The 12,435-nt window shown below is 46.0% G+C and overlaps 1 protein-coding gene and 1 long non-coding RNA gene across 3 annotated transcripts in view; one reads left to right on the forward strand and one right to left on the reverse strand.

Annotated features, from left to right (window-relative positions):
• The window catches only part of SYN3 (synapsin III), a 420,224-nt gene that overhangs the window by 200,021 nt on the left and 207,768 nt on the right, over positions 1-12,435 (forward strand). The gene's annotated exons all lie outside the window — the stretch shown is intronic.
• On the reverse strand, positions 5,202-10,432 carry LOC107195862. The gene is made up of 3 exons (XR_001517154.2): positions 10,328-10,432; positions 7,646-7,712; positions 5,202-6,787 (listed from the first exon to the last, which is right to left on the reverse strand). It is a non-coding gene; the product is annotated as an uncharacterized LOC107195862 (long non-coding RNA).

The raw sequence follows: 12,435 nt of genomic DNA on the forward strand, positions 1-12,435 counted from the left end.
TCGACTCCGAGGGCCGCCGCTCTCTCCGGGTCAAGGAGCGGGAGCAGCCGCAGGAGCTGGAAAGGCAGGAGGAGGAGAAGCCGTCCGAGAGCCCGCCAGCTGCCCACTCTGCGCCGCTGCCGGGCGGCTGAGTAATATAGCGCTGTTTCCCCCTCTTGGGCGCTCGGGGCCCGCCCCTCCGACCAATCGCGGAGCCGCATTACCTCATCGACCCTCCGAAAAGGGGGCGGGGCCGGGGGCGGGGCGACGGGGCGGGGCCACCGGGACGGTTCAGATCCTTATAGGGAATAATACGGCTGTGGGCACGCGAGTGGGTGGGCTGGGACGCGCCTCCGATCCGCGCCGCAGAGTGTCCCTCAGAGCTGTACCATCATGTCCCCTCTCGCCGACACCATCTCCCCACGCCCACCCCGCCCTCTGGGCGACTCTGACCCAAACCAGAATCAACTACCACCTACTCCAGCAACTATCCTTCCGCGGGTCAGAGGCGGCCCTGGCCCTGGAGACATTGTCTGCACCTGGTGGAAAGGCTAGGGAAAAGGCTACCTCTCCACCTTCTCTGGAGAGAGCAGGGTCAAGGGGGGAAAACAGGTAGATGACCCTTTACCTCCCACTCCCGCCCCTGACTTTCCTGGTTATGAGGAAGCCATCTGCCTTTGGGAGATGGCTATACAAGATAGTCGGCTCCCAGACTCAGCCGGAGCAAATGGTGAAGTCATTCAACAAACAACTGTTCTAGATGCTGGGATGAGCAAAACAAAGTTCCTGCACCCACGGAACTTGCAGGCAATACATCAGTAAATCTCTGAATACATAGGAAGTCTATGGCGATGGTGCTATAAGGAGCACAAAACAGAGTAATGGGTTCAAAATGACTGTGGAGGTCGCTGCCTTCTGTGGGACAGGAAGAGAAAAGTCTCTCTGAGGAGGTGACATCCTAGCTGAGATGTGAACACAGAGGCTCAGCCATGGGAAAACATGGAAGAACACCAGTCTGGGAGAACAGCAAGTGCAAAGGTCCTGAGCTTATTTGAAAAACAGTAAGTAGAAAGAGCAGGAATAAATGGTATCCCCACCTAGGGCAGACAGATCGTCATCCTTCAGCGAGGAATTGAGGGGTGAACTGATCCAAAACTGGGGTAAAACCAGATCCTGGAGGACTCTCCAGGATCCTAGATTATAAACTGTCATGGCTAATTGCTAATAGCTAATACTGTGACTGTCCTTATTATTAAGTAACATCTTGATTCTGCCTTGTACTTTTCATATCTCACCTCATTATATTTCACAATCACCCGTTTAGGTAGGGAAAACACATAGTTTTAATCACGGTTTCCAGATGAGGAAACTGGCACAGAGAGATGACATGACTTGGCAACCAACCAAGAACTCAGTTCACTCATTTTCACCTTAAGAGAGAGATTTATTTTCCTGGTCTTTAGTAGCAGTTAGCTCTAACTGTGCAAATGCCCTTTTCCAGCCAGACTCGGCTATCTTTTTTCTCCTGCGTCTCTCTCCCTTTCTCTACTACCTCATCTCGTTTAGAGACTTGAATGTTTTGGCTATAGATATACTAAAAGTTTGGAACAAAGTAAGGACTGGGAATACTACCCAGAAATGCAAGTTCAAGCTCTTTCTCAGAAACTCCTCTATTTATACCTCAGAGAAGTGACATTGGGATGGCAAAAGCAGAAAATTTCATTGGAAATGGTATTTCCAAGAACGTTTTTAAAATTCCTTTTACTCCCTTAAAACATTTAGCTATCAGGAAAGGAATCTAGTTTCCACCATTTTTCTGTCTTGTCCCCATCCCAACTTTTAAGACCCTTCCCACTTTGGCTGTAACTATAGCCTGACGCACACAGAACTTTCCTTATCTCAGTGTTTACTCACGCACTTTGCTCATCATTTCATGGGTTAGAGTTGTATTATTTCCCCAACCACACTAGAAACACTTTGAGGACTGAGATATTTGGCCACACTGCTTTTTAGCCCTCAGTACAAAAGAGGGTCTCAGGAGACTCGAGTGCAGGTGTGGCCAGCAATCCCCTGAGTCTTAAGCAGTGGACACTCAGGAGTCCGCTCCAAGGATCCAGGTTGAATGAGGGCATACTTGGAGGGATTTGAGAGTTTCACTTATCCCTGCACAGTGCCAGTCATGTGGAAGGTTTTATAAGCCTTTCCAGACTAAATCCACTGTGGATAAGCATCTTGTGTGACAGAGGCCCTCTCTTCTCTTTTTTCTTTTCACTTTATGATTTTGTCCAAAATGCCAATGTTTTCTCCAAGGGAAGGCTTACCTAGAATATGAGTATAAGGCAGATAAGTTTGCTGAATTTCAAGCAGCAGGTTTCTTACAGTAAAGCATCTGAAACATTTGATTACGGCAGCTACTTAATTATGTAGGCGCGAGAGTAATCTGATTGTTTTTTTGAGCTGAAAGGTAACAAAATTGCTTTTGGTTTACTTCCTCTCACTCTCCTAAGCTTGTCTATACTTCATCTTTGAAGCTCAGCTTCTCTTCAGTTGGGAAGTTCTTCCTAGTGTTTAACCTGAGGGGATTCCCCTCTACCCACTCATGGGAGGTTAGCTCAGTCCTTACCATGAAGAAGAAAAAGAGTGAGCTCCATGAATCCTTGGGGTGTGGGGTGGGGAGGAGGATGAGGGCTTTCTGCCAGAATCAGCCCCTCCAGCAAGCAGACCTCACAGCCATCAGTCAGATGTCATAGTGTCCTTGGATATAATAATATGTAAGAATTGCTTTTTCAAGGCCACTTTATAAGCTAGATAGAGTGGACCTGAGGCTGATGGTAAGAATGAAAATATTGGCTCCCTCACTTTTTCTTGACAGCTAAGAACAGTGATAGATTTGTAAACCTTGGAAGAACTGAAGAAGTTTCAAAGTGTATCTGGCCTGTCCTCCAACCTACCAGGCTGACCTGGTACTCCCTTTCCTGGAACTTTTCTAGGAAAGATGTTTTCATGACCATCCCCATCATCTCAAGTTACAGAATGCTGGAATCTATGGGAAGTCTCTCGTAGACATTTAGAAGTCCCATCCTATTCTTATAGATGGGGAAAGTAAGGTTCAGACCAGTGAAGAAATTTGCCCGGCATCCCAAGGTCAGCGAGTGGCAGAGCCAAGATTGCATTGCAGCTCCAGGACTCCTTCCCTGTACCCTCTCTCACACACTCCTGGGCCTTGGTCCCCCACCGCAGTACATGACCTAATGCTTGCACTCTGGCCGTGGAAATCTCAGCCACTCCCAGTCCTGGATCTGCATTTCAGATCTGCATTTTAGATCCGTAGATGAGTTTGTTTCAGAGTCATGGTACAGTGACCAACCTGTGGAGAATTCCACCTGCACTGGTGAAATAGTTGTCTATTATGATAATCATCACCTCTGAGCCAGTTAGAACGAATACAGCTCTCTGTTTCTCAGAAGTTTATCTCTTGTGTGTTTATTTTTTCCTTTCTAAGTTATTATCTAATACCTTTTAAAAACATTCCAAACATGTTGCTGCAGAGATATGTGAAAACTTTCTTTCTGGGGGACAAAAGATGCTTAGGTTAAAAAAAAAAAAAAGGCAAAAGATCTGAGATTTGTTCCAAAGCTTGCTGCAGAAGAGTTGTGTGTGTAGACAAGTCACCTCTCCTTTCTAGGCCTCCATTTCCATTTTATTGGACGAAAGATATAACTCAGTGTCTCTAAGATCCCCCTTGGCTTGAAAAGTCTATGATTCCATGGAAAATTCTCAATGATAAGGTGAGCGTTTTTGAAGAGAAGACAGATCTTACCCTTTAAACAGGTTTGAGGCAAACCGAATGTGCCCAAGACTGAAGGGCATCCGTCCGTCTCTCAGTCAACCCTTGCTGAGTTCCTAACTAGCTCTCCCCTCAAGACTCAGGCTGAAAACAAAGATTGTGATGGCAAAGGCACAGGAGAGACTGTGGTCTTGTTACAATTCCTGTTGTAATTACTTGTTTTACTGTCTGCCTCTAGGATTAGAAGCACTAAAAGATAAAGAAGTATGTCTTCTCTTGTCTCCATACATTATTTTCAAAATTCATTGAACTTCTATACTGTGTTCAGATTGCAGCTTAAATGTCACCTTCTCCAGGAAGGCTTTTCTGATTCCCCTCCCCTGTCTTCCTCAACCCTTTCCTGTGTATCCCCAACAGCACCCTGTACGGCTTTCTTTCACACCACTTAGCTGACTGTACGGTGATTGTTTACCCATCTGTTTCCCTTTCTGGATTGTAAGCCCTTTGAGGACAGGGATCAAGTGTTGGTTACAAAGATTTAAGTATTAGTCGAAAGAGCCGTATTGATTGGCCCCACCAACCCCTTCCAGTATTCAGAGAAGCAGGTGGAGAGCTCGGAGTTCTATCCCGCTGGCCAGTGCTAGGGGGCGCTGTAAGCCAGAGAACACCCGTTGCCTCCGCCTGCCTTCTCAAGCCAGCCTCGCTGAAAAGGCGGGAGCGGTACAATTCCACACTAGTCAGTGGGATGCGGGTGCCTCTGAGTGGGTGAAACTAACCCCTCCCGTCTGCAATAGCCACAAAGCTCTCAGTCAGCATCCCGTCTGGGTCCGCAGCTGCCCAGCTTCTCCACCCTGGAGCTGGCTACAGGTCAACCCAAAGGGAGACGTGCTCTCAGGAAGAGAGAATACTTGTGAATCATGGGTTTGGGGGATAGAGGATCTGGGAACACAGCAGAAGATGCCACGGTTTCGCCCTTTCTGAGCCGGCCTCTGGAAATTCAACCTGGAGAAGGCGCTGACAAGGCATGTGTTGTTTCTGTTGCACCGTAAAGGAACACCTCTTTCTCCCCTGCTCCTTCCTCTCCAGATCCTAGCCACAACACCTTCCCCCAAGCCCACAGTCCATCTGAAAGTCATTACATTCAAAATAGCCTTTCCCAAGCAACAGACAACCCTGGTCCACCCATCACCATGAGCCCTGGCCAGACCCTCGGCGGGGTTGCTGCCCAGCACTGGGGAATTAGGAACCTAAGACGGTAGATGCTTCAGGTTCTTTCTGTGCCTGGCACCAGCAGGGAGTAAACACCTTTCCTGGCTTCCATCTGGAGCCAATTTCATGGCAGTAAAATTGCACAGCGTCTCTTGCCCCAGCTCTCCCCAAGCCCTGCCAGGGAATGAAGACCCCTCGGTAAGAGTCTCTGGCTGCTTCACCTGAACCCTAGAGTTTTCACATTTGTTACCACCCCTAGCTACTCCCGGGGATTTTAAGCCAGAAGACACATGTACGCTGCACAGACATTTTGTGCCCCGTGTTTTCTGGGGTGGTAGGAGATGGAAAACAGAATATTCCAGCTCTTGCCTTCTTTATTTTTTAACGACTGTATTCTCAGCCGATCGTTTCTGTGAAGGCTAAAAGGAAATGGAGGGATGATTTCTCCTCCTCGACCCTGTCTTAATGTCTTCCTTATGCCCGCGGAATTCATGTGTTTTTCCTTTAAAAATGAGTAGCTCCTTTGTGGTTTCTTTGAAGGTTGCATGCTCAGCTTTGCACAGTAGATGCACATGTGTGTCTCTGCCGGGTGCTCTCCTGGCTTAGGAGGGATGGACGGATGGTTGGTCTCTTGTCAGATTGGGCAGGAGATCCTGTTTCTGCCAAGGCACTTGAGCTCTTTTCAGTGGAACCTGCTGGAACTGAAACTGACGTCCTGGGCTCCAGGGATGGTCCAAAGAGCATTTGACGCCACTGATCACATCCTTCCTTAAACTTGGCAGCTGCGACCACGCGCTCTGAGTTTTTGCTTTCTACCTCTCCAACTGTACCTTCTCAGTCTTCTTGGCAGACTCTTCAGGCTCCCTGTGTCACTAAAATGTAGGTGTTTCCCAATTTTCTGTCCTTGGCTGCTGTCCCTTCCTGTCTAGCCTCCGCCCTCTCCCTGGCTAATCTCACTCTCTCTGCCAGTTCTGCCAGTCCACTGTGCCATGTCCGCTGGAATGGGCACCAGTATCTCTCTGAGCTTCAGTCCATATCCCCCTTCCCCCTGGACAGTTATGCCTGGTGGTCCCATGGCCTCCTTAGGCTCCGAAGGGTCCAAAACTCATTGTCTTTTCCTCTCAACCCGCTGCGGTGTTACCCATTCCCACCAATGACACCATGGTTCACTGAGTCCCAGAGATCCTCTCTCGGCACATCTTCTAACCATCCCCCCTCCCCATTCCCAGCATTCTGGCCTTGGATCAGGCCTCCGTAGAATCTTTCCTGACAATTTCAATAGTCACATAATTGGTCACCCCGCCCAGAGTCTTTCTCTAGCAAATTCAACTTTTGCACTACTGCTCCTATAAAGTTTTTCAAATATAAATCTGAATTCATGCTGTCTCTCACTTCAGATGATTAATTTGTTCTCCTTGGCTTTCCGAACAAAGTGTTACACTCCAAAGAAAAGCATGCAAGGCCCTCTGTGATCTGGCCCTTCCCAGGGCTCCACAGAGGGGGACCGTCACACGGAATACAGTGTGATGGCTACCCCCGCAGTTACGCAGCAGCAGGCCTGTCCTTGCTTGTCTCTCCAAACCTATGCCCTAATTCCCATCTCCCAACCTTTCATGTTCCAGCCATCAGTTTCCTGCCTCCGAGGCTTTGTTCACACAGCACTCTTTGCCTGGAATCCACCTGCCACCAATATTTTCCCTACCCTTCTCCATCTCATCTGTCAGGATTCTTTTATCTGTCAGGATTCAGCTGGAGTCATTTCCCTTCGCTGTAACACTCACCAACCTTGGGATGATAAGCTGGAAAAGATTTCTAAGACAAGAAAAAGGGAGAGGAATTAGCATTAGTTGAATACCAGCTCCGTTCAAGTCACTTTCCATACAGCATTTCCTCCGATCTTCAGATATTGTTTAATGTCCATTTTGCAGTCAAGAAAACAGAGGCGAAAACATTAACTCAGAAAGACATGTGTACCCTCATGTTCATTGCAATATTATTTATAATAACTAAGATAGAGAAACAACCTAAGTGTCCATCAATGGATGAATGGATAAAGAAATTATGGTGTATACACACACACACACACACACACACACACATATATTATATCTATCTATATATTATATATATTATACATATATATAAAATATAAATAGATATATATAATGAAATATTATTCAGCCATGAAAAAGAAGGACATCCTGCCATTTGTGACAACATGGATGGACCTTGAGGGCATTATGCTAAGTGAAACAAGTCAGACAGATAAAGACAAATACCATATGATCTCACTTATGTGTAGAATCTTAAAAAAAAAAAAAATGCCAGCTCACAGATACAGAGATCAGATCAGTGGTTGCCAGTGGTGTGCGAGGGGTGGCTAAAAGGAGTCAAAAGGTAAAAAAGAAAAAAGAAAACTGAAGCTCAAAAAAGTTAAATTGCATATTCAATTTCTTACAAGCGAGGAAGTGGCAAAGCTGTGATTCACACCCAGAGGTCTTTTCCAAAATTGGTAGCACTCTTTCTGGAGACTACAAATTCATGATGCCCTCAGGTTCACTGGGGGCATTCGAAGTGCTGGCGATTTCCTCTTTGTCTTTTGGGTTCCCATTGAGTACTCAGAGCTCTTGATCATTGTATGATACAACCAAACAAGACAAGACACAGTACCTTTCCACCGAGGGCCTGTGAGGGAGCTTTGCCATCAAGCAAGTGAGATGCATCTCTGGTTCTGCGCCTGGTTTGTAGTCAAGAAAAGGCAGGAGAAATGACATGGCAGGCAGTTTCTGGAGGAATGGGTACGCCTTTCCTTCCTCAGAATTTAGATGGATGCCCCAGGAGATTACATTTGTATAACAAAGAAAGGGCCCAAAAACCAGGGTCAAACTGATAGAATACTGATCAGTACATTTTAATAGCTATTGAATAAGGCTTCATTTCCTCTTGAAATGTCAAGCGTGAGATTGAGGCAGTATACCAAGTTTTTGTCCTATTTCTGCATGCACAATAGCTGGGTGACCTTGAATAAATCAATGAACTCCCTTTCTTCAAATGTAAAACCAGGGGGTTAGAGTTTATGATCTTTCAAAACTTCCCAATGGAATATTCTGGAAGGCATACTGACAGGGGGTTAGGGACCAAGGCTGATGATGTCAATAAAACTGGGTTTTGATCCTTCTTCACTTTTTTACTGTGACCTTGAACAAGTTCCTTAACCTTTCAGAGCCTCAGATGTGTAACGGTGAAATGGAGGAGGGATTCACACCGCGTAAGATCTTCATGAGGGTCAAACAAAGAGTGATGAATAAGGCACTTGGCACAGGGCCTGGCACATAGTAAGTTTTCATTGAGAACTTATGTGTGCCAGGGTGTGGCACACATAGGTACAGAGATGACTGAGACCGGCCCCTGCCCTCAAGTAACCTACGATCTGTGTTTATTAAGGAGGAGCATATTCCCATGTCCCTTTCGACTGTGTGGGGGGAGGAGGCAAAGGAAACAAAAATTTGATAGTAACAGCTAATTCTTACAAAGTGTCTACCGGGTGCTTGGCATTCTCCTGAGCGGTTTGCATATATTCAGACTAATCCTTATAGCAAAAGCTGTGAAGTAGATGAGATTATCTCCACCACCCCTTTTTTCTTCAGATATGGAAACAAAGGTACAGAGGGATTATGTAATCTGTTCAAGATTAAGTGACCAGGATGCTGCAGTGCTGGGATCTGAAACCAGAGCAATCTGGCTCAAGAACCCAGGCTCTTAACCACCCTGCTAGCCTGCATCTTCATGGAGAAGGTGAACATGCAGATACAAGCGGGGGATGCCCAGTGTCTGTGGCCGGGTGGGTCTTCCTTCCCAGAATGCCTTGCACCCACTGATCAGGGTGTGTAGGAACATGAATCGATATGACCCCAATCAGAAGAGACACTTACTAGGGCAGTGAGCCTCCTAGAGAATAATATTCGATAGTGTCACTGATTTCCGGCCCTTGGGATGAGCACGGACACTAGAATCAGAACACTTGTTCAAGTCTCATTCTCTCTAAGTTTCTCTCAAAGCTTATACTTATTCTCTATAAAGTGAGGACAAACATCTAATTCGCAGAGTTAGTTTCAAGGATTAAATAATAAATAACATTGACTAAGCATTTATATGTGCCAGGCCCAGTTCTATGTACTTTACAGGTATAAATGTATTTAATTCTCACAACTCTATTACGCAGGGGCTATTAGTATCATGCCTATTTTACAGAAAAGAAAGCTCAGGCACAGAGAGGTTCAGTAACTAGGCTAAGGTCACACAGTTAATAAGTGGTGAACCAGAATTCGAAGTTCAGCATTCAGTTCTGTGCTTATAACTACCTTTCTATACTCAGGTGATTGGTTGAAAACATTTTGCAAACGTTAAATGTTACTGTTGTTCTGTTCTCTCATATCCACGTCTTAGGTCTTTGTTAATGCTATTCCCTTTGCCTAGGGTGCTTTTCCTCCTCTGAGCTGGCTACCTCTTACTTGTCTAGAGAGGGAGGGAGAGTGAGGTTGTGGAGTGTGCTTGAGCCAGTTCATGCTGGTTTATGAGAGCCAATTATTATTTTTTCTAGAATTTTGCAAGTGCGTGCAAAGCATTTAGCAGAAAGCCTGGCGCAGAGCTAGCCATCAGTGAATGGCCACGGTCAAATGTGATTATTAAGGCAATATTATTATTAGGCATCATCTCCCACAAGTAGCTTTTCATTCTGCCCAATCTTGGTGCCACCCATCAGAGATTACCTCTGCCTTGATATTCATCACACTGTGCTGGTACGTCAGTTTCTGTGTCATTCTCTCTTTAGAAAGCAAGCTAATTGACAAAATCTAATTGAGTTTTCTCTTCCGAGCATTTAGCGCGATGTCTGGCACACAGTAGGTCCTCAACAAACTGTTAGATTAAATTGTTAGTGAGGAAAGAGTTCAGAAGCTACTGAAAAATCAGAATTAGGAAACTGGAAGCTTCTCTAATCATATTACAAACTTTTAAGAAACTCATTTCCATGTCTAAGCATTACTAGAATATTGCGTGTGGGGTTCATTCCTTGGGGGTACGTTATCATGAGGTCATTTGGAATTTCAGAAACTAAAACCCCCTAACTTGGTGCCCAGATAGATCCACTACACACTGAACTCTGTTTTATAACCAAATTTTCGGTGTGTATATCATGGAGTCCCTAAGATAGTCTTAGCAAGTCAAGTAGGAATATCACCAGTAACTTTCCAAACCGCTTGAAGGTAGTCGAAACTGCCTCTGCCTCAAGTATTTAGGGGAATAAAAGATCTTGATGTCACATCAACAAACTCCAAAAGAGATTGCACATACCTGGAGTGCTTTTCAAGGCCTGGGAGCCAGTGATTGAAGGCTGATTTCAGAGGAAAAGGAGGGAGAGGCTGAAGGCATGTTGAAAAATAATTTTTTGTCTGTTGTTCCTTTGTGTGCACTGGTTGCTGGCTTATGCAACGCCCAGTAATTAAAATGGCTGGAATGCTTTGCATTTTTACAGTAACATGAAGGCGGCTAGGAGGCCTGCAGCTGGGGCCAGCTGGAGGGGGGCCCACCGATCCTACCCTGGCTGCCCCTTGGCCTGACAGAGGTGGCTGGCACTTGCCTTGGGGTGGGGGTGGCAGGGTGGCAGGGAAGAGGGCGGAAGTCAAAGGAATCAGGAGTCGCTCCTACTGCTCTCCCCCTCCCCTAGTCAGGTGCATCCAGGTGCTTGGCCTCTAGAGGGAAGATATGCATGGACCACCCACCTTCTGGAAGTCTGTAATGATTAGTGGTGATGCCTAGGAATGATAAACAATGATAAAGCTATCATTTATTAAATATCTACCCCGTGCCAGGTCCTGTACTGATAACGTTACATATATTATCTTATTTCAATCTAAAAAATGAGATGTCGTAACCCTCTCCTGCTCAAAACTCTCTGTGGAGTCCTAGTGCATTGAAAGTAAATTCTAAACGTCTCACCCTTCCAAACCCAGCATGATGTAGCCCCTGCTATCACTTACCTTATATCCGCCATTCTCCCTCGAGCTCATCACCTTTTCACCCTGCTGGCCTTTTTTTCATCCTTTCACCAAGCCAAGCTCAGCCTCTGCTCCAGGGCTGCCCTCCCTGCTCCCTCAGCCTCCCCCAGGTCTTGCCACAGCCATTGCCTTCTCCTTATTCAGCTTCCGGCTCAGATGTCACCTTTGCAGAGACATCTGCCCTAGCTGAAGTAGCGCAACCAGCCCCTACCACTTGCGCCTCCCATCATCCCATTTTTCAAATTTATTTTCTTTTCACTACTTATCACTATCTAAAAAAAAAAAAAAAAAAATCTTATTGGTTTATTTTTTATTCATTGTCTTTTCCAACTAGAATGGAAGCTCCTCGAGTTCAGGGCCCTCATCTGGCTGATGTTCACTGCCATATCCGCAGCACCTAGATCAGTGTTCCATAATATTTGTCATGGTAATAAATCTTCACAACAACCCAACAAGTTAGGTGTCATCGTCTTCATCTTCCAGATGAGGTTAAATCAGAGAAGCTCAAGGAAGTTAAATCACCTGCCCAAGATCACCCTTTTGGGGGTGATTTCACCACAGTCTGTCCGACTTCGAAGCCCATGTTATGGAATAGGTATGCATACTCTTCCCCCTGGACAGCTACTTTAGAAAACAATGGGAAGATGATGTCTCTATTTCAAAGGAAGGAACCAGAATGCAAGGCCAACCATGAGCCCATTGGTAGTATAATGATGGTGGCACCAAGAAATAAGGATGTAAGCACTTGATGGGAGCCTACAACACTGGTGTCGTGGTCTAGGTTCTGCCACCTGTGTGACCTTGGATGAGTTAATTACCCTCTCTTGGTGTTTTTTGTTGTTGTTGTTGTTGTTGTTTTAAGAATATGCAGAGGGTATCTGCTTCCACTTCCCCAGGGGGTGACTCCATGACAATGGCCTTCTCTTGTCCTGTGAAGGGGAGGCTACTATGTTCGCACGGATTGCGGATTGCTGGAGTGGAAACCACACCGTGCCCTGCCCATGTGTGTGTGCCTGCCTGTGGGTAACTTCAAGAATAAGCAGCCGGACTGAGAAGTTGGCTTTTAAAGCCTTGGGGGTGCTCGAGGCTGGACAGATATGGTTGAATTAGGAGCATGGTCACCGAGCCTCTGTGTCCACATGCCACCACGCTGGTGCAGCCTGACCACTCAGCCTGGCCTTCTGGCCTCAGAGACGACCCCAGCTGCACCGCCCTCTCAGCCTTCACCCTGTCCAAGCAGGATCTGTGCCCTTCCTCGCCAGCACATGAGTTTTATCTTGTTTTTACCATCGGCTCTTTAAAAAGTCTTATTTTAATGTAATTCCTACTTACAGAAAAATGGCAAGACTAGTTCAAAGAATTATCAGATACCTTTCACCCAGGTTCCCAAAATGTTAACATATT

This window comes from Pteropus alecto, unplaced genomic scaffold (assembly GCF_000325575.1).
Source record: "Pteropus alecto unplaced genomic scaffold, ASM32557v1 scaffold94, whole genome shotgun sequence".
Taxonomy (NCBI): domain Eukaryota; kingdom Metazoa; phylum Chordata; class Mammalia; order Chiroptera; family Pteropodidae; genus Pteropus; species Pteropus alecto.